We start from the raw sequence: 23,468 nt of genomic DNA on the forward strand, positions 1-23,468 counted from the left end.
ATCTATAATACAAGGAGTGAAGATACTTGCTCCTAGGGACCCTCCCCATAGACTGCTCCCTATAATATCAGCAACAACTTATCTTTGAGACATCTCTGCAGCTCTCGGCAATAAAACGCTTTCATGGGACGCTAATTTTTCATTTTTAGTGACCTCTCAGTGCAGCATTATGCACAGTTATCACTCAGATTCTATTAGGAAGAGACTAATGTCCATCTAGGTCCCAGCTCTCAGATTCAACTCTGCTTGCTCTGCACAACGAACAATCCCAAGCTCCTGGTAATGTTCTGCACTAGTCCCCTGTGAGGCATTGCTGCTAACGCCAGCTCACGACCATTCAACCTCATATACACACACAAGACTGCAAGTTTAAAGAGCTAGCATCTCTCCTCCGGTACAAAACCAAAAGTCAGCATATATTCCTTCCATCAACCTATAGTATATAATGCTGCTCTTATATTTAGAAGCAAAACACCAAAGGCATTTATATGTATGCAGAGTACTTTACAGTATTGTTTGGTTTGAATAACGTTACATTCTAATGATCAAAAACAATATAAAATAAATGAAAATATATTAAATACATTCATTGTGTTGTAATATATTTCCTTCAGTACTTGCATTCTCTATAGTGACAATAATAATTCAATTCATAAAAACATAGCCTATGGATTAAGTAGCACCCAGTGATTGAGACGTTTATTGTGCATGGGTGAATGAATTGTGTAATTATAGATAACAAGAAAGGAAATATAAAAAAAATCTAATTAAGGCATGAGCCGTAAATGCAGCGGCAGCAATAAGGAAATTCAGATATCCATAGGACCTAGTGCACTGACTTGGTGTATTCGCATGACATGTACCAAAAAGATCACCTCCATCATGATTGTTGGACACACCTCGAACAACATATTAGCTTTAATGGCAACCCTTTGAGTTTTCATAGGACAATAAGATGTTAGCCTTGTGGCACAGAAGCCATAGATGAATGTCTATATCTGTTAGACCTTGCCTATTGTACAATAATGTAGTCCAGGTAACTTCACCAGAGACGGTTAAAGGTTATATTACCCATGACATTTTGGTGTACCACCGCCTTGAAGGGGTTATCCCAGAATCTTACTATTTTTCCAATATCCCTATGCCCTAATAACATATGTAAACATACCCAAATATGCCCTAAGACACTTGCTAGCTCATTTAAAGGTAAAGTTTCTGCCTCCGTTTCCTCTGTGTCTCTCTCTCTGCTTGGTGTAAAGTCAGGGCTGCCCACGTGACCCCCATTTGCTTGTGATAAACTACGTTTCCCACAAGCATCTTGCTTCTCCTCGAGGTTCGTGGTACTCTCCTGGGCATAATAATACATATTATGGATTTTTTAGAGAAATTTTGCCATTTGTGGTTCACTGGGGTATTCTTCAGCACTTGCTCGACTGCGGCTGTCACACAGCTGAGCGGCGCAGATGGAGATCATAGGAGCTGTTTACACATGGAAAGCAGCTGTGCAAAATGTGTATGCCTGCCCTGTGCAGTAAGGATGGGCAAATCATGAGATGGGCAAACCATGAGATAGCGTTGTGCAACTGCGCAACAAAGAAATACTGGGGGATAGGTCCAGTAGAAACAAATGATTAGCATGGTGTATTTAGTGGGTCATTGTAGACATAAAAGTATATTTTATAAAAATTATCATATTTGACAGCATTGTTGATTATGCTAAAGGAATAGAATGAGCTAAATTTATGATACTGGCAATACCCCTTTAAAATGTATCAGAGATTCCTTCTTAGGCCCTCTTCTCATATATCCGGAAATCCTGCGTAGGGAAACTGATGCCAAAACTGATCCCATGCTTTCCTATTTGATCATCCCTGGCATCCGTTGAGATCCGTTTTTGCGCCGGATGTCTACCATCGCTAGACAGAAGAACGTTGCATGCCGGTTTTTTTTGTCAAATCGGTGCACAAAGTGTACAAAATGTCATCAGTTGTGTGCGGCGCAGGCCAAAACCAACTGACCTTCCAAAATTGATATATTGGCCAGATGCAATTGATATATTTGAACCCAGCCTTATCCTTCTCTTGTCCAAAACTTGCATTCCCTCCGCTATCCACTAATAGACCGATACTTAGATTTTACCTTTCCAAAAAAACTTTTTGGGTGACTTTTATTCTTGATAATTCCTTAAAGACAACGTGCCTGTTTGGGACACAGCCTGCGGCAAAGGACTCAAAGCCTCCTGAATAGAGCATTTTGTTATCAGCATTATCAAAGAATGTGGCTAGAACAACTGGCGGTGCAATCAGCGCAGCATCGCTGGCTACAGTTACCTCATTACATCGCTATTTAAAGGGATTTTTGACAAATGAATGGTTTCTGGTTTTTAGTTGGCTTTTTGCAGAGGTCAGAATGCCTGCTTAACCCCTTCCCACCTGTAATACATTTAGTCTCTTGTTGTGGCAAAAAATGGTTGATGTCTCTACTCGTACTGTACTTTTAAGCATGGAAATAGGCTAATTCTGTCTCACAGTATATGATGCATGCATGAGTATTGTATGAATTCAATGAACGAGAAAGATACCTAAACGTTGGTAGATAGAGGCGATATCTGTGTCAATTTCTAGTTTCCACATAAGTTCACACATCAATCAATGATGTATTGCTCATTGGTAAAAATGGTAATAAACTGATAAGATAATGTAGTATTCAAATATTTCTACTTAGAATTATCGCTAGACTTGACAGTACTAATATAGATGTGAGCATTTATATATTACATATACCAGAATCATGGTTCTAACGTCCGGCCTCCTGAAATAATACGCAGACTAATCGCTCCCACATCCACATCTCTCAACGCATATCTGTTCCTGTTGTTTCTGCAGGCCCACTTCTGAGGCCATACATGGGTGTCCCTTTAAATTCTGCTTCCCCCATCTCTGTGAGACCTGGTCCCTATCTTGTTTGACAAGTCCATTCCTCAAAGGATTTACTTCAGTCCTTCTGACCAGCTTGGCGCTCCACATTACATAACATGCATGTTAGTCTAAGGACTGGTATCTGCTTTGCATCATAAATCAATTTCTTTTGCAAACATGAAACCGTCTCTGGTCCTTATGGCTGCTGCTTGTATCAGAAGTCTAGGGTCTTGGTAACTCTCCTCAGCAGATTTAATGTCTGTGTAGAACAGAACATAGAGCTCTTTTCTTGGGAAAGGCGACTCAGGAAACCCTTCCATTGTTCACTGTGTAGAACAATCTTGGATGGCTTTGATTATACACCATATAGGGAAGTTTTGGCTGCCATGATATAAACAGTAGAATTTTACACCTCTTTTACAGCAAACAGACATTTCCTGGGAAGTTTCGGTCACTTTTAATATAGTACAAGCTATGTGCACAATCCAAAGCAAGATGACAGCACGCTTATAGTGTAACCTCTCCCGAAAAACAGTAGAGAAAGACATTTGGAGGGTTGTGTCCGCATTCAACCAATAATTTCACCCCAACAGAAATGACTCAACATCTACATAACAAACCGACAGACAGATCCTGATGTCGAACCTGGTGCAAACAACTGGGTCTTTCAGGTTAGGTCATATATATATATATATATATATATATATATATATAAAATTGAGTCACAAGCTGAATGAATCAGCTGCCATGGAGGTAAAAAAAAAGGGTCTATGGTGGTCAGACACTGGCATCCATTGAAACACAAAGACAAGGGTCAATAATAGACCGCAGATTGTTCAGGCAAACATTGTAGAGGTGCTGGAAGTCAAAAGAGTCCTCAGCATCACAGCAAGGGGGAATGCTGCTTTCTTTATTACTTCGCATTTGCAATCTACTGATGGAAAAGGCATTAGGGGTTTTAGGAGGCATCCTTCATTGTTCATTTTAAGGGGGGATGCCATGTTATTTCTTCTACGTGGTTTAAAGGCAATATTTTCCATACATACAATATATCTGCTCTGGGACAAGCAAGCAGAGTTGGTAAGACAGCTCATCTCTGCTTCCTGGCTGTATTACCACTATAGATAGATACAGTAAATCGCTTGCTGAAATATTTTGCATATGTCTATGTGATTGTAATGCTTGAATGAGGCTTATCAGAGAACTAGATATTGACACAGTGTGAACTGCCAAGGCCTGGAGATACAAGTCAGATTTGCATCAGTACCACCAAGTGATTTTCACGACAATGCTCTTACTAATTGATACCTTTTAAGCTTACAATTCCCCTTTTATTCTTCATGACAAAAATGGACTAGGGGGAAGTGGATGGGAGGCAGAAACACAAGGAGAGAGGTGGGGAGCAGCGGTAAATGCCTCTATGTGATACTCATGGATGCTTCCTCTTTATGTGATAAGGTTCAGCGGCTCTCAGAAGGCTTCACAGTTTGCGACTCTTTATCAGATACTCCCAGTTCATTACTGTGGAATAAATGAACAATTCCAGAATCCGTACCAGAAAAATAACACTAATTGGTCCCAAAGGTGAATTTGGTTCCGTCAATGAAATCAAATATAGGACAGTGTCCCGCTGCTCGCCTTCTACATCATACTGCGCACAAGGGAGACCTCTAAATTACATACCATAATTGACATCTGATATCAAACCACATCAGTGAATATCTTTATTAGCATCAAAATCTCTCGCAAACAGAGCTTCTTCTATGTTATTAAACAGAACTTGTTCTAGGTGTTGCCTGACTAATTAGGATGAGCCTGAGGAAGGAATGTGGGTCGTGTTAAATTAATTGGAATGAGCATGAAAATTAGCAGAGCAAACTGCATCAATTTTCAATAGACGGCCTCCCTTTCACGCGGAGAGTAAAAATGGATATGACCGTGAATTAACTAAAACCTTTTCAAGTGCTTGCCAACCTGGAGTCACAGCAGCTCACAAATATCACTCTCAGATTTTTGTTGGATGTTAATGAGAGCATTTTATCTGAGACTGTAAGTGTACAGTGGCAAAGAGGGCGTACCTTGTGGGGCAAGGTGCCAACGCATGCAGATTTTCATTTATTTCTAAGTATTCTCTGATATTCCTGGAATAGAAAAGTGGAACTCATTAGTGATATATTATTGCCCAAGTGTACCAGCTGGTTAAACGCCCATCGCTAAGTATGTGATATGCCTTTCATTCCTTGTAATCCTAAATAATCAGGATACATAAAAAGAGCATGAGCTTCAGTGATAACTGCCAGCAATGCCGGTCATATACAGAGAGTAACATGGTCTTTCCAGAAGGTCTACAAGATTAATATAACACAAGGGGAACAGGGGAACCTTGATGCTTTACATGAAAGTCCTGTATACAATATCTCCGAACAACCTTTCCACTTGTACAGCCTGGAGCACAATGTAGCACCTTGCAGACATTGACTCCCTGAATACAATGTCATTTCTGTGACTGTCAAGGTTGATAATACTTCTACTTTGCCATAGTGTATGGCAATGTGTGTTTCTCCTCTTGTCATGTCTGGCTTATTTTTATACTACAGTATGGACTGGAGTGTAGCTATAGGGGGTGCACGGGTGACAGTCGCATTTAGGCCTTTGCACCTGAGGGGTCCCTAAGATCCCTCTGCCACATAAGAAGACACCAGTATTATAAATGGCACATGGTAGGTGGAGGTCCTGTTACAGATTCTGCATTGGGGCCACAGAGCTTAAAGCTGAATGTTGAACCTCCATTTATGTAGGTTTATTTTATTGCATGAACTATGGTATCTGAACAGAACCATAACTTGTGAGCTTATAAGTCTGGTCTCAATGTTCTGTATTACAGTCATTCATCAGAAAATAGTGTGATAGTATTGCGAAATAGGTTTATGACTAGTGCTGGCGACCTTGACACTCCATGTCCTCTAGGCGGATGATCCTCACTTTCCATTCTGCATGCTGAAATAAGTTGTACTTGTGACAAAACAGCTGGGAGAGAATAAACCTAATGCATAATCCCAGGAGCAGGGTAAAGGAAATTCTCAGAGCTCCTCATTATAAGAGCCGGAATGAACCTCACGGCGGCTTCTGGAACTGGAAGATTAGACAAGTGATGGATCCTTCGTTTAAAATGCAGCTGTTTTATTCTGCTTTAGTAATTAATTCTTTTTCCGATAGTTTATTGATTTAGCGTAGACCCTGATATAGTTCAAACTGAAAATGATCTCTCGTGGCTGCAGTGGTGCTGGAGGAGTCAATGAAAACTTCCTAGAACTGCGGCCCAGGTCTGTCCAGGGAAGAGCCGTTTTTCGCTCATAAATTAGTCAGGCCATGTGCTGCTGTGCTGCTGTGTTAGCCGATCCTTGCTTTTTGTCCTGACGCTTGCTGACTCGCTTTTCAGCTTGCTCTCTTTTGTACTGTCACATACAAAGTCAGTAATGCAGCTGGTGCCGCTCTGAACTCGCACTAAAGGTACACAGCCATTCCTACAAACTACATTCCTTTCTTTTTCTTTCTTTTTCCGCATGTACAGCTGCAACTTCCAGAGAAGCAGAAATCTGTGGGATGCCCCCAGGGACTCAACTAACAGAGAAATCAGTGCTAGGGTGTACAGGCAGTTTTGTGCTAAGACTACAAAAAAGAAAAGAGAAAAAAAAGAAAAGCGCAATCCTAAAAGGCCTCTTCGTGGAATTGTCCTTACGGGACATAATATTGCCCTACATTTACAGCATTAAGCCCATAAAAAGAATTATTTTCTGCGAAGAAAGTAAAATGGGCATAATGAAAAAAAAAAGGAGGAATGTTTTTATGTATGAAAGATTATAGTCCCAGAGACTGGGACTATAATCCCTTATGAATAATGGGAATTTATAACCACAAGCACCACCAGCAGCGTGTAGTCCAAAGGACATGTCACTACGGCTGCTACTTAGCTCTTCTGTATCTAGAAACCAAGACATGCACAAACATCATCGGGATCAGGCAGACATTGAATGGAAACCTCAGGATTCCCAGGAGACTTTCTCAGTTTCCTGTCTCCTATACATGTCTGCCATGTTTCTGGATTCCCTGCAGACTTGACCTATGACCTCACCTTTGTCCTCAAGGTTTCCATACCATTTATGAAGACTGACTGAGATATTCAGAACCATCCAGAACCAACATGCTATGTGTGTCTCAGTGTTTTCTGAAAGGATCATTTTAAGAGCTAAGGACAGTGAAGGGGTCATCTCAGGTCACAAAAATAGCCAACGCGGTGAATTTGGTCATGAAACATGACAGTCTCCAGTAACAGAAAGACATGGAAGTCATAGTCATTTGTGTAGATGTGTGTTGACCTCCCTCTTATCAGAGTCGGCTTGTGCACATGCCACTGTGGCTTGTTGCTGGGTTTTCACTCTTTGCTCTTGCAGAATGAGGGTCTGTAGTACAGAAGATGAATATCACTTTTGCATGGATCACTTCTAGCATATTCGCTTCTTAATATCGACCCTTCTTGAGGAGCTGCATTGACCCTGACTTGTGTCGGCAATTCATCTCCCAGAAACAGGGAATTATACGATGGACATTGAATTGGTCCCAAAAGACTCTGAGAATTAGATGAGCAGGTAATATAAGAAGGTGAAAACTGTCACTAATGAAACGTTTTCTGTTATACAATTTGGCTTTCACATTGCAAACACAGCCTGACGATAGCAACACCCTATCCTCACGTCAGACTATGGGAGAGCAAAAAACAATGGTCTTGTGCAGGGAAAACAGATTCTAAATATGAATATGAAAGAGTAAAAAATAAATTAAATCAAACGTTTGCCATAGGTAATACCAATGACACCAATGCTTCTACTACCTTGGCAGGGTTGTCCCTTCTGCTGGGCCAAAGACACATCAGTCTGACACTTTACAGCTTTGACATGGCAGCCACCATGCTGATTGCAGCTTTTGGCGCTGTTACGGTTACCTAACATTTCCAATGACATCTATGAGGACATAATGCATCTTGAGTTGCACCCTGGGTGGCACAAGTCCCCATTTAGTTTCTAACTTCCAACCTAAAAGTTTGATTTTTTTAATTTAATTTAATAAAATAAGATTGTTTGCAGTCTCCCTATCCCACTGTCTTGCTACATCGGCTCACAAGTAATGCATTTTCCAAAGTACAAATTAAACTTTTCTAAGAAACATACATCTTTCCGTTTTCCCTTTCCCATGGGAGATATAAGGATTAAATTCTGTGTTACTGTTCTGGTGTGGACTATGCAGGACGGTGGTGTCTGGTTCAGATTAGAGACCAGATAACGGAAGAGCTTAGTTTTGGTTTTTTTTTTTTAACTACTTTTCCATTTTTGTGTGGGACAGACAATGCTGATGAATTCGACACATAGTAACCAATATATAAAAGAAAAGCAAGGGAGCTGCTAGTCTGAGCAGAGTCTGAACACAACACCTTCTCTTTCGGAGAATCACTTTGTTATAAGTTTGATTACTTGGAGCAGAGAAGAGTTTAAATGCAAACTGTGTTCATTTTCCATTCCTTTTACCAAATCTGACTTGCAGAATAAACTGTTCAGCAGACTTCAAAATGCTCAGCAGATATAAATGCTGCTTGTTATGTCAAAAAAGAATGGAGTGCATTAACTCCTACTTACAATCAGCTTATTTCTCTCTCCGAGATCAAGAACACAATGTTAAATGTATACTTCAAGGACCTAGTCTATTCTCGTCTGGCAGTTACATCACAATTGCCATTGTAATTCAACATCTAAAATAAACAGGCAGGTTAGAAATCCACAGCCCCCTCTCTGGACGTAATTCTTTCCCTAATAAAACTCAAATTGGATCAGGTTCAAACATGATGAGTCACATAAGACAGAGACACATGGGTCGCTCTAGTGTTAAGCGCCACCCGGCTATCCTCTACCTACTGGACCTTACATACAAGGCTAGTGGCCGCATTTGTCTGTTATAAGGTGAACTTCTGGCCAGTTGGGAATTTTGAGGGCTCAGAATATATAGCAAAAAGGACTAAACTTTGACACCAAAATGTGAAACATGAGTGACAATCTAGTCAATGGTGGACTGAGCACGCTATTGCCCCTAAGTATTACAGGTCCTGTGCCCCTTACCAACCACTATAGCCATTCAATGCTTGGTTTGGGTTAATGCATTTAATTTAAGTAGTACTGATCACTTGCTTTTTTTGTATTTTTTTGTTGCAGATTTTGCATTTAAACTTTAAGGAGCGTTGTAACTGACTACAGGGCCTAATGTCTGAATGGCCACCCCTGGTTTCAGTACTTTTATGTAATGGATTTCTCCTGGATATTGAGCTGATCACAGGCTGTAGCTATTCAGGGCAGATCTTGCGTTCAGTAGCTACAGGTACCGTGTCCATGGACATAGGGTACAGATATAAAGTTTTTATACTTATTCCTCCTCCATGGACAGTCAGTATTTGCTGCCCACATTTTGAATTTAGTTTAATTAACTTTATGTACTTGATTCTAAATTACATGTGCTTACATATGCCTTGGATATTGACGGAACTAAACATTTTATTGCATAACTTAATTCTAAGAGAGGTCTTTAAAAGTCCTCCAAAGATTCCTCCCAATAACTTATCCAGCAGTAGTAGTATTATTATTTGGCAGAAGTGACAAGGCAGAGCACAGCAATTCGTGCCTTAATCCCATCAGTATTGATGCTGTTAATTCCAACTGAAGTAGTTATAAGGTTTTAAAGAAGATCTCAAACCAGAACTTTGTAAGATTTACTAAAATAATGTCCATGGCATCAAATAATTGAAAAGGTGCTGTAGATTTTTAGGGATCCATGGTGACAACTTCCATTCTTTTTAAGGTTCCCAGGACGGACAGACGGGCAGTCGAGGGCAGAGCACACTTAAGATCTTGGTAATTGATTGTAACACAATCTACATGCATTAGACAGAGCTCAGTTGGGCAGTGATTTAGTGGTTAGGGGAGATGCTTTGAACATTAGCTGAGGCTGTAGGACCATGTCATTTCTAAAGTGACTGCAAAGCATGTCTCTATAGTGTTGTAAATTTCATTGGATTTTTGAAAGGCGCAGGATACATGGCATCACAGGGCAGGTGGTAAAGAGACCTTATTAATTAATATTTCATTAAGGCTCAGCTTGTACGGCCAGGGTCAATGTAAAATGTGTGCACCAGTGGATGTTGTTATGGCAGAAACAGGTGATGTGAAGCAATTGCTTACTCAATACCGGCCTACAGACAGCAACTTCAATAAATCAAATTTATTAAGACTTTACCATATTTTATAATATGGAACTGCTAACGGATAACAAAAAATATTAGCAAACCAATATCTTAAAAGGGTTGTATGAGATTACAAAACGTATCTTTCGTTTTTCCATAAACAGCGCCACTCTTGTCCAAGGGGTTTTTCTGGTATTGCAGCTCAGTCCCAAGTGAATGGGGCTTAGTTGTAATACCAGACACAACCTATGGACGAGAGGGGCGCTGTTTATGGAAAAACGAAAAAAAAACAACTATTTTTGTAATCTCATAAACCTCTTTAAATCTTCAAATTACTTTTCAATTGCAGCTTTTTGCCTTCAGCCATTCTGGATAACAACAATAAGAGCACGATGTTTCCTGTATGACTTCTTCGCTTGGAGTGCTTCACTAAATAGCCCCCAGCGTCAAGTAGAAGAGAGACTGGTCAGAGATTCTTGTATAATAATGTCTGGCGAAAAGGAAGGTGTGGGCAGAGGTGGGGTGAAAGGTTAAGTCAGCAGGGACCTTAAAAAACAAGGCAGACAAGTTGGTGTTGCATTTGGAAGGAGACAGGAAACTAAAGAAATCTCCAGAGACAAGTGTTGCAGAACTCCGAGATATTTCAGGGGGGACACAGGCGCTACAGTGCTTACAAAGGATAGCAATGGCCTAAATCCACCTTCCAAATCATTTAACTTGACTGGAACTAAAGTGCACTTTTTGGGGAATGAAAGGCGATAAGACTGGAGACATCATAGTAATAGACGCAAATCATATACAGAATTTTGACCATAGCAATACCATAGCAATGGGTATCATCATGGGTCAGATCGTCCCCAAAAAATGCCACGCATTTGGTTGTATTTTCTTGTACAATGCCGTTACTATTTATTTGTTAGGGTATGTGCACAAACAAAATAAAAAACGTCTGAAAATACGGTGCTGTTTTTAAGGGAAAACAGCTCCTGATTTTCTGATGTTTTTTAAGCCACTCACGTTTTTCACAGCGTTTTTTACGGCCGTTTTTGGAGCTGTTTTTCTATAGAGTCTATGGAAAAACGGCACCAAAAACGGCTGAAGAAGTGACATGCACTTCTTTTTCTCAGGCGTCTTTTTACGTGCCGTTTGCTTCCGGTTCTTCGGCCGCTTTTCGGGCGAAAATAAGGTGTGTGAACATACCCTAAGACCATAGCATCCTATCTTTCACAGACATGAACTCAATGTAGACTCAAAGTCAAATGTACCGAACTATGATCACATTGATAGATCTCACCGGCCCTATACGTGTGCATATGGACGAACACAGTACAGCTACTTTCATCTGGAATTAACAGAACCTGGCATCCTCCAGATTACCAAATAATGTAGATTATTGGACTGTAATGCAAAATTATTTTTTTTAAAAATCTCTCAATATAATAAAACTAAAAGTTAAATAAAGCAGCTAAAATAAATGAGTTATCCCTGCCCAGTTGTTTTGTGGATTTGTGACATTATTTTACATTTCTGGGTTGGAAACAAGTAAAGGACTATCAGTATTACTGGACTATTAGATGCCGTATTGAAGGACTATTCGTGCTCATACTGTTACTGTAGACAGGTATAGCAGTATAGGAAACTGGATAGACAAGTACAATAAAGAAGACAATGAACTAAAGATTCAAGAGTAGGCAGCAATTGATATTGTATAGCAAATTATTTAAGATGCGCATTATTACTCGCTAACAAATTGTTCTGGATATTATTCTGGGATACAAGTGGCAGAGGACAGATGAGGGGACCCAGTCTATGAATTAGCCACGTCAGGCTCTATATCAGGTAACAGGAAGGGAACTGGTTGCCACATGAATGGTGCCTGTAAGAAGAGGGGTGATGACAGTCAAGCACAATAGAGCTGTTCCTGAAATCCCAAAATAGATTAACCCTTTCCTGCTCAGATGGTAAATGATATATATCATGAACAACGAGTACAGTTTTGTGGATGCAATCACTAAAAAGTGTCAACAGCATTTACCATCTTGTATCTATTGTTACCTGGTATCATTTTAAATAAACTGTATAAATAAATAATGACATTAAATAGAATAACTAAAATGCAGGTTTTATGTTTCCGGTAAAATAGAGTTTACTAACAGATTTTATTAATAGAAAATACATCTGATTAAGTGAAAGAGATATGAGATTTTGCAGAGGATAAGACTGAATGCCCAACAAATGCAGCATAATATCACAGTGTGAAGTATCTCGCTGGGATCAGGCAATAAGTGCTGAGGCCACCACACAAATCAATAGCCAACCAGTCCAGGGAGAGAGCCAATACATGAACTGTAATAAACTCTACTCCCAGGGGCAGAGAGGCTTTTTCTCTGGGACCCACTGACCTGACACTACAGCAGATTCACAGGGTTACAGCTGCGTAATGGGATCCAGAGGTTGTGTATGGGTCATGGTCAGATCACCACTAATGTGCATGGTTTTTGCTATTAATACATATAAATAATATACAGTAGTGTTCTGTCCTTATGTCTATATTTAAGGCAGGAAATTTACATCCTCCAAGGATATGGACACATACAAGGTCATGATTATGCACGTTTTCCACAAAGTAACACATTTCTAACTATACCAATGATACCAACTTGAGCATAGGCATTTGCATGACCATGCAGCAATGCTATATACTGGTGACATGTATGGTGCCACTATAGAATATCTCTATGTCATTAAATCAAACTAATTGTAACATGACCATGAACAATTACTTTAGTGGTGATCATAGGCTTAAGCCATTTTAGAAGGGGTGACTGTAAAACCCACAGAGAAACTAGTGGGAATTTATCAATTGACTTGCTTGAATCCTGGCATAGAAAAGCTGCAACTTATGGCATACGCCATATTTGCACTATAATCTTCGACTTTTTCTCTCGTTTTACCACTTTTGAAAAGTGCTGTGAAAGTGGGCGGGGTTCAGCGAGAGGGCGTGGCCAATAGTGGTCTGGCAAATTTATTAAAAATGGTTAAAAAAAACTGCGCAAATCTACACCTGCTTAGAGCAGGAATAGATTTCATTTTCTGGCATTAGCACTGCCCAAGATGTGCCAAATTTATTTAGAGGCATGTGCCTCTTAATAAATTTGTCTCATTGTACTCCAACGCACTTCAGATTAAGACTGACAAATGAATTACCAGTTTTACTAAATCTCCCCCACTGTTTATTCAAGTCAGGAACTCTAGATGTGCTTTTTGTCCCCCCATCACTAAACCGTTATCTTTTATATGCTGGAAGTGATAAGCATGGTGTCTGGGCCAATCCCTCTTCCTATTTACTTCTCACTTCCCTCTTTTCCATTGACCAAGTGCCTTCTGACTTCAAGAATGTGAAATGACTAACGTCTGCCACCCATATCCTTCCTATCCTGCCACCCATATCGCTGACAAACATAGGCCATTCTATACTGATAGCTGTATGACTGTCTATGATCTGCTTGATGCCATAAAACCTTAGTATCTGCAGTCACATATAAAGAAAGAATACCATTACTAGAATGATAGAAAATACTCTTCCACCACGCCGGATCCAATATGATAGTACTTTTAAGAAATTCCATTACTATAATAACTTAATTTCTCACTTTGTATCCAAGAAAATAAATTACTCATGTTCTTATGTGAGTAATAAACAGACAGTATAGAAGGTTTAGAAAACAAAATTGGTTAAAAAGCGGCTATGCCTGGACTTGCATTTGTGAGAGTCCATTACAAATATCACTTTAGTGTTCATGACCTCCTGCCATCTAATTACTCTCATCACAATAACTTGCTTTTAAGAATGCTTATACCCCTTCACCTAATGCATGGAGCCCCAAGGGGCTATACACTTTACAGAAGGGTCTGATGAAGTCTATATGCAGGGGCATATATCAACTGACAAACTGTCCTTTATACTCTCACAAACATAGGAACATATGAAATGAGAGCGGAATCTCTGCAGCCAATGTCATGTAGCAGGTTGGGAAGTCCCCAATGCAAGCTATGGCCCAGATAGACACATAGTAAATAAGGAGAGTAGAGAATATATTTTTGTACAATATATAAACTATTGGCCTGGTAGGGAAAACCTCTTTTTTTGATATTTGACAGCAAAATCTAAAATCATAGACTACTCGCGCAATTCCTAAATCCGATACTACTCAAAGAGGATCAGTCCTCTCTCCTGACATGTCTTTTTTTTTTTTTTAGTAAATAACTGCATTCCCCATAATATAACAATTGTGGAGCATCTTTTCTTCTAACTCTATATTGTGCTATTCCTCTGTTATTGCTCTTAGAAATTTATGAATAAATTGACAACTGGGTGTTGCCAGCTGGGGGTGTGTCCCTACACAGACTGACAATGTCCAATCAGTGCTGACAGGGTGAGACTGTATTGGGACACGCCCCTTTGACAAGGTACGTGTAAACACCTAGTTGTCGATTTATTCATAAATTTCTAGTAGGAATAACAGAGGAACGGCACAACGTAGAGTTCTATGAAAAAATGCGCTAACATTTTTTATTTCATGAGGAATACAAGTGTTTACTAAAACAGATAAGTCAGGACAGCTCACAGGTCCTGTTAAAGCAATATTGACATATAAGCCTGTATAAGGGGAACCTGTGACCCTAAAGAAATACCATGTTGTTTTCAGCAAGGTGCTAAATATACACATGCTGATTTATCAGCCGATGATTGTTTTATCACCTGCTGGACCCAAGCCAGACATGTCTTTTGGGAGGGTTGATAGCTGACGGACAGGGGCCAGTGTGATGCAGCCATAGGAGAAATCCCGTAAATCTAGGAGCCCAAGAAGAGTGATACATCTGAAAACACTGTGCATTAACCATACTCCCATCCCCAACCCATGAACTCTCACTCTGCATGAATAATTTACCCTCTCTTATGCTAATGGGATCATGAAAGTCTCCCTCCGTCTTTAATGCATCTATTCTCAGCTTTTAGTAACAGACCCCACCCGGGGAAAGGATCACAGAGTCCGCTCTAGTAGAACGAGCAGCACCAGGGGAGTATCAGTGATTATGTACATGGAACTGCATGAAAACAAGCTGCGTGGTAGTGGGTGCCTGAAGCAACCTCTCAGCAGAGGAGAGTGGAGCGAGATATCAGGAACACAAGCAGCCTATGAAGCCCCCCACAGAGTAGTCATGTCTTATGTGGGCAATGCCGGCTCTGGGAGTTAGCGCAAGGGGGGTGGTTTATCTTACATTTCTCACATGGAAGTGATGCAAGAAAATTCCAAAGTAACTGCCTTTTCCTTCTCCTGAGCATTGGAACCAGGATAATGCAGTTGGCTGGAAGTTAGATGTGTTACATAGATAATCCACAGAAAATTAAAAGCCAATGAACAACATAAAAGCTCACATGGAAAAAAAATCTAGTTTACACAATGACAAATGGTTCAAAGAATATCTGAGATGGTGAACCCCCACTGTCTTATGGAATATCCAACTTTCTCCCAGGTTTTTCAACTGACACCTAATGTTACAAAGAATGTAAAATATTTGAATATATGGGAACCATCGGTGGCCATAAATATTTGATGGGTTTTGGACAACAACTATACCCCCAAAGGGAATCAATAGGATAGTACAGGTAAAATGTATCCTTGTAGAATCCATGTTTCTCCCGATGTCAGACTTCAAGCAATGGTCTCCAAAGTTCCATAGACATAACATGGTTGGAAAATTCTGTCAAAAATTGGTTTGTTCTAGCCACAAAATACTGATATCTACAGACTGCCTAGTGCTTGTGCTTTGTATTAGGCTGGGTTCACACGAGCACATTAACGTCTGGAATGGACGGACGTATTTCGGCCGGAAGTCCCGGACCGAACTCAGTGCAGGGAGCCGGGCTGCTAGCATCGTAGTTATGTACGACGCTAGGAGTCCCTGCCTCTGCAGGACAACTGTCCCGTACTGTAATCATGTTTTCAGAACGGGACAGTAGTTCCACGGAGAGGCAGGGACTCCTAGCGTCGTACATAACTACGATGCTAGGAGCCCGGCTCCCTGCACTGAGTTCGGTCCGGGACTTCCGGCCGAAATACGTCCGTCCATTACGGACGTTAATGTGCTCGTGTGAACCCAGCCTTAGACAGATGTAGCATAGCTGAATCTGTCATTGAACTATTTGGGACTGTATTATAAAATAATGCTTTAAAGAGGCTCTGTCACCACATTATAAGTGCCCTATATTTTACATAATATGATCGGCGCTGTAATATAGATTACAGCAGTGTTTTTTATTTAGAAAAATTATCATTTTTGACAGAGTTATGACCTATATTAGCTTTATGCTAATGAGTTTCTTAATGGACAACTGGGCGTGTTTTACTTTTTGGCCAAATGGGCGTTGTGGAGAGAAGTGTATGATGCTGACCAATCAGTGACCAATCAGCGTCATACACTTCTCTCCATTCATTTACACAGCACATAGCGATATAGCTATATCGCTATGTGCAGCCACATAAACACACTATAATGTTACTGCAATGTCCAGACAATGAATATACATTACCCCCAGCCAGGACGTGATGTGTATTCAGAATCCTGACCACTCACTGTAAATGACAGTTTACAGCGTAATCTCGTGAGACTACGCCTGCTATGCTGTAAATCACAGAGAAGTGCAGAGAAGTGTGAGGATTCTGAATACACATCAGGTCCTGGCTGGAGGTAATGTATATTCATTGTCATGACACGAGTAACGTTATAGTGTGTTTATGTGGCTGCACATAGCGATATAGCTATATCGCTATGTGCGGAGAAAATTAATGGGGAGAAGTGTATGACGCTGATTGGTCACTGATTGGTCAGCGTCATACACTCCTCTGTACAACGCCCACTTGGCCAAAAAGTAAAACACGCCCAGTTGTTCATTAAGAAACTCATTAGCATAAAGCTAATATAGGTCATAACTCCTTCTAAATGAAAAACACTGCTGTAATGTACATTACAGCGCCGATCACATTATGTACAAGATAGGCCACTTATAATGTGGGGACAGCCTCTTTAAGTGGAGCTCCTCTGATATATAATAGATAATATATTGTGAAATCATTATAACTTTTATTAAAAATGTAGTCTATCTATCTATCTATCTATCTATCTATCTATCTATCTATCTATCTATCTATCTATCTATCTATCTATCTATCTATCTATCTATCTATCTATCTATCTATCTATCTATCTATCTATCTATCTATCATCTATCTAATCTATCTGTTCGTGTCCAGAAGCATATTTGGACCCTGTAAACCCATTTGAGGATCTGTGATATTTCACTTTCAGCCAACGTATCAAAGTTTTCCCAATGAATAATTAAATTAAATAAAAACAAGACAAATAAAAAAAGCAACAACAGAAATATATAAAAATTAAAAAGACAACGCTGCCCCGAGTCCTAGGTTGTACATGAAAAGTTTTTGGTTTTTTTCATCTAGTCATGTGTATATAGCAGAGACTTGAAGTATCCGCTCAACAATAGAATTTTACTCTGCTATTCTCTAGTTATCTGCCGCCCATTTTCAGGGTCATTGGGCACTTTATTTTTAATTCCATTAGTCGACTCCCCTCCACCCAACTCACAACTTTTACAAACAAAACAAAGGAAAATGAGCCATTAAGAGGGAAATATCATGTTGAAATCTCATGTTAGCCTGATGACTATTCCCTGCCAGGCCGCATCCTTTGCATTCAGAGGAATTTAATAATCTCAAGTGATGAAAACGGCTTGTGAAAGTGTTGTGAGCAGGAACGCGACTCTCCTGACCTGTGTCCATGGCGCAGGGAGCAAAAATCACTAGGCCAAAAACAGCTGGCTGACAAAGCTATGAAGCAGCAGGGAATGTGGCGGCTTTATTGTTTATCTTTTGTTTATGAGGCTACATTCAAGTTTAATTATACCTTTAAATTAAGGTCTAACAGGCGTCAAGAGAATTCTTCTTCCACAAAGAAAAAAAGGCTGAGAGAAAAGGATCTGTGTTTTCACAACACTGTGGTTTCCAAGTAACTTAACATATAGATTTAGGGAATGCGTCGCTCTGCTCGCAGGATCTCACCTATCCGTGCAAAGTAAATTAAAGGAAATATTTCACTGATCAATATAGTCGGTTACAAAAACAAATAAATAAAGGACAGGTGATTTCCATGGGAAGACATTTCAGTAAAACTAAATTCGACCTAAAATAAAATAAATCCCTGTACGTAGGATCTTCTTGAGTATGGCGCCATGCACACGGGTGACCACCGATCACCGCCGTTATTACTGTTCTCAGAGTTGTTGTCACAGCGCTTTCCCTGACTCTTGAATTGCAAATATGCAGCAGTAGGAGAAATATCACTGTCTATGGCTATGAAGATTTGCAACTCAGGGTTCTGTAGAAGCTGGGAGATGATCCTTTGGGGGTTGTTAGACATATAGGTTGTCAATTTTGGAAAAATGGGAGTTAAGTAACAGCTTTAACAGCCTATTTAAATTTGTATCTACTTTGAAGGATTTGTATTGAGGCTCTGTTCTCGCCACTTCTGGTGTACGTCCGGCCTATATGCAAGGAAACATACCCATAGACTTCTATGGGCCTGCGGCATACGGGTATATGTGTCCTTTTGGCATTTGTCTGTGTGGTATATGTCGGCATTCAATGCATTGAAAAGGATAGTAGACTATGCTTTACAATTTACAGGGATTCCGCCAAAAATTTTATTATGGGAGTCAATGAGTGACGTACGCAATTGTATGGCAACAATGGATTATATATACACACCAGTAGAAAGGTAGTAATGGAATGGAAGAGCTTACATAATTGTAATAGGTTTTCAGATAACTAAATTGTTCTAATGAATGAAGTGTCTGAGCCTGTCCAAGGCTGCGGTCAATAGGTCATCTACGCTGCGGCTATCCAGATCATATTGCAATATAGCAAGGTATGATCATTACAAAACCACAGGCTACAATACTGCAAATATTATGGGCACATAATAGAAAACATCACATATTTTTTTTATTGTGAAAACAGCCTTTCCATTGCACTTTTATAGTGTTATTCATTCCTGTGCAATAATATCTAACTAGCAAACAACAGCTTTATGTCTCCAAAACCTTACACATGCCAATCTCCAGGTAGAACTGTAATGATTACGATACTTAGGCTTTGATTTACTGCAACATACAGAAATACAAATGTATTCACTTGGTTGTATAAGTCAGTATATAAATACATAGATCTTAGACATGCTATCCGGAATGGACTTTATTCTAGACATCCCTTTAATTGATGGGTGTGATGTGTCAGCCAGGGGATCCAGCATCCAATAATTTACATCTATGCACCAAGAAGATTTAAAGCAGTCATCAAAACATCACCAAAGAGTATAATATTGCTGGTAACAATGAAAACTGAAGTCTAATTTATTTTCTACAGAGCAACACAGATTTTGTTCACAGTGTGAGATAGAACATACACAAAGAGACAGCTGTTTACACTTAAATAATGGTGGAGGGTCCAGCAGTGAAGGGGTGTCTGCGATTCCAGGACTCTGCAGTTGCTGTCCCAGCCTGTCTTGGAATTTAGTCTATGCCAAAATGGGGGGTTTTCCTACTGCTGTGACATGGTTAACCCATCACATTCCTTTATGGAGTAGCCCTCTTACATAATGTGCATGGGTATTTAAAATAATCAATAAGATATGGAGAGGAAATGTAAGCTTGAAGCGAGATCAAGTCTTGGAGGGTGCTGCCTGGTCTGTGCATTGGATGGGTTAAGTTTAGGTAAGGTTGAGGTGCTCTATAGTTGGTAGTATACTACAATTCTTTTGTCCTCAGTCACCACAAAGCCAATGTACAATTAAGAGGGGAACAGACCCAAAGGTCAAGCCACCCTTGTCTTCTACCAGAAATGGTAAAGTAAGGCTAAGAATCACTGGGACTTCTTGTCTTAGGATGGAAAAATGTGGCGAAGTGAACCATCACCAAGAGGGGACGTTCAATATAATGTTTGCTATGGGCCTCTCTCTATGGCCTCCCTATTTCCATCCATTAAATTGAAAATGGTCTCTTATTGAAGGAAAAATATGGCTAAGATATACTATAATAATCATCAGGAGGGCTTAGTAAAAACCTATGTATTGTATAAGTTCAGTAAGTGAAATTGAGCACTTTAGAATAATATTCAGAGTCGGTAAGGGTGAGTATGGTCCCAGCCTGACAGTGGCAGCTGAGGTAATGATGGATGAAGGTTTGGGGCCTCTCACAGACAATTGACTGTAAGTGGAGCTTGTACATGGTTACAACAAATATTTAACCGAATAATAACACAAATAAAGAACTTGCCGCACTGGTGTGTGAATAATGTGCTGGAATCTGATGTGTGATCTGTGTGTGTGAACCCTCTGGGCAGTTCAGCAAAACCTGTTCCTGAGGGTAAAGAATTCCACTACCTCCTCCCGAATATCCCGTGTCTATCATAAGAAATTCTTGCATAGAACTGTTAGTATTTTCTAAAGGAGGGAACTTTTCCATCATTTTTAGATGCAGCTTTGTAGATAACACATTTAAACCGGTACTAGTTTATGAATTTAATAAGAAGAAATATAGTGTTACCGTGCTTATGTGGTGTGGAGGAAGTGTGCCTTTTGGAAGAAATGCAACCTAAATGATTTTCTTAGGAAAACTTGGGTTCGCCTGATCTGATACCAGTCTTGGCGGAGGAAAGTCTCTGAAACTTAAGCAAATCACCAATATCTTGCACAGGTTTGGAAGGTGGGGGTCCTTTACTTTGCTGCACCTGAACACAGGAGGAGTGGGACCAACCTGATACATGACAAGTTTCAGAGAAGGGAGCAGGATCTTCTGGGTCACATAGTTCCGTTAGTATGGTTGAAAAAAATCCATGAAGTTCAACCATGGAAAGGGTGTTAGTAGGAGAAAAAAAAGTAATCCTAGTTTACTCATGCTGATCCAGAGAAAGGAGTCTGGCCTATGATAAGAAGACCTACTTACCCATAAAACAGCGCAATGTTTACTAAAAAACCATTAAAACATTTCCACAGCATAAAGAGCAAGCAGAGGAGAATGAAGAGTATGAGAAGTATTGCTGGAGGTGACCTCTTGAGTCTGCTCATGCATTTAAACCTCACAGTTTGCTACTAAAATCCTATGTATATGACGTGAAAGACATAAGGTAGACTTTACTGTCTGTCAGCCGTGCTCTTCTTACACCCTCAGGTCCTGGGATGTGGCACACAACATACTGATGGGAAGTTCCACACAAAACCAGGATGTTCCAACTGAGGATTCCAAGCAGACAGTTCCAGAGTTCAGAGAGACTCAAAACACCACATAGAAGGACAAGATGTGCAGAAAGATACAAAGCTACGCAAAAAAGCAATTCTACACAATCCAAAAAAGTGTCATGGAGTACTCAGACATGCCAAAACAAGAATCCAGGAGACAGGTAGCCAATGCTCCCAAAACTTCTCTTGGAGTCAATTCTATTATTGTCCACAAATTGATGGATTTAACATTTTAAAAAGCCAATGTTTCACAGATTTTATTCAATGGTTCCTTGGTTCCACATTACTGCCTCCACCATTAATTTACAGGTATTAAACGGGTATTCTGGATTCACCAGTTTTCAAAAAGACTTTTTGTATAAATTCTTCAACATCTATACATGTTGTCAGTGAATGGGAACCTGCATTGTTTATATTTGGAGGATGAAATCCTGTTCATGCGATGATGCCACATGTGCACAAGTACTCCCTTGTAACAAGCGATGCACCTGTATGATCATCACATGACCAGGATAGTGTCAGAATTTGAACCCAGATATTTCTGTATCCCAGGCAGGGGCTCGTCTCATTGAGCCACTGGCGCTATGGACCGCTCTACTGCTAAATCTATTGTCCAGATTCTCTTGGTTGCCATAAAAGCCTGGCCCCTGCACCTCCTCTTCTACAGACTATTGAGCTTTTTGCCTGTAGATCATTGCTGCCTCTCTACAAACTGTTACTGCTCATTTGTGTACCGAACCTTGATTATTTTCTGACCATGCCTCTGCCTCACGCTACAAACAGTTGCTGTTTATCTGTGTATCAAATTTGGGATGTTTCCTGAACACGTCTCTGCCACGTGCCACAACCTGTATTTGCTTATCTGTGTACCAAACTTGGACTGTTTCCTGTTCACATCTCTACTTCACGCTACAACCTGTTGCCAATTATCTGTCTACCAAACCTGCACTGTTTCCTGACCATGTCTCTGCCTCACGCTACAGTCTGTTGTCACTTATCTGTGTATCGAACTTAAATGGTTTCTCTGCCTCATGCTACAACCTGTTGCCACTTATCTGTGTACCGAACTTAAATGCTTTCTTGACCACGTCTCTACCTCACGCTACAACCTGTTGCTGCTTATCTGTGTACCGAACATGGACTGTTACTTGATTACTTTTTCTGTTTGCACCCTCCTTCTTGATAGTTTCAGCCACTGGACTCTGAATCTGCTACAGACTCTGACAGATTTTTATATGCTTAATGTACACAATGAAGGTTCCTATTGACTGAGGACGGGCACAGATTTTTAAAACAAAATTAATACGTAAAGACTATCAGAAAGTTGAAGAACGTTTCATTATACACTGAATAAGCATTATTCGCTGAATCTGGATGACCCCTTTAAGGCAAAATGACCAAATGATATTGTATGCACCTTAAAGCCCAATATTACATACTGTTCCATCTACACATTACTGGTCAATATATAATAGACATTCATAATGATGTTTAGCCCATGTAAATAAATGAAAAATGAGATAAAATATGATTGTTTAGTAAATTAGTTGTATTTCATAAAAATGTAAGCCATCACACGGCCAGTGAACAAAACAATGGTGATCGCAATGATCTCAACAACTCGGCTATCATAAAGTTACACAAAATCACCAGCAACCATTATACTGTACGACAATTGTAGAAGCAACGCAAACGTGTAATAGGTGCATTCCAGTAATTCCAGTTATTCATACATAACAAACTACTGTGACAATTGAGAATCATAGTACGACAATTAATAGAAATATGTCTCTGTGAAATATATACACCCACTTTTTCAGCCAACTATAATATCACACCCATATAAAGTGGAACCCCTTCGTACAAACATGGGTATAAGGATGTATCAAATGCCAAAT

At 39.9% G+C, this 23,468-nt stretch overlaps 1 protein-coding gene across 7 annotated transcripts in view; it reads right to left on the bottom strand.

Annotated features, from left to right (window-relative positions):
* The window catches only part of MEIS2 (Meis homeobox 2), a 122,136-nt gene that overhangs the window by 71,898 nt on the left and 26,770 nt on the right, over positions 1-23,468 (bottom strand). The gene's annotated exons all lie outside the window — the stretch shown is intronic.

Source organism: Rhinoderma darwinii, chromosome 12 (assembly GCF_050947455.1).
Source record: "Rhinoderma darwinii isolate aRhiDar2 chromosome 12, aRhiDar2.hap1, whole genome shotgun sequence".
In the NCBI taxonomy this organism is placed as follows: Eukaryota; Metazoa; Chordata; class Amphibia; order Anura; family Rhinodermatidae; genus Rhinoderma; species Rhinoderma darwinii.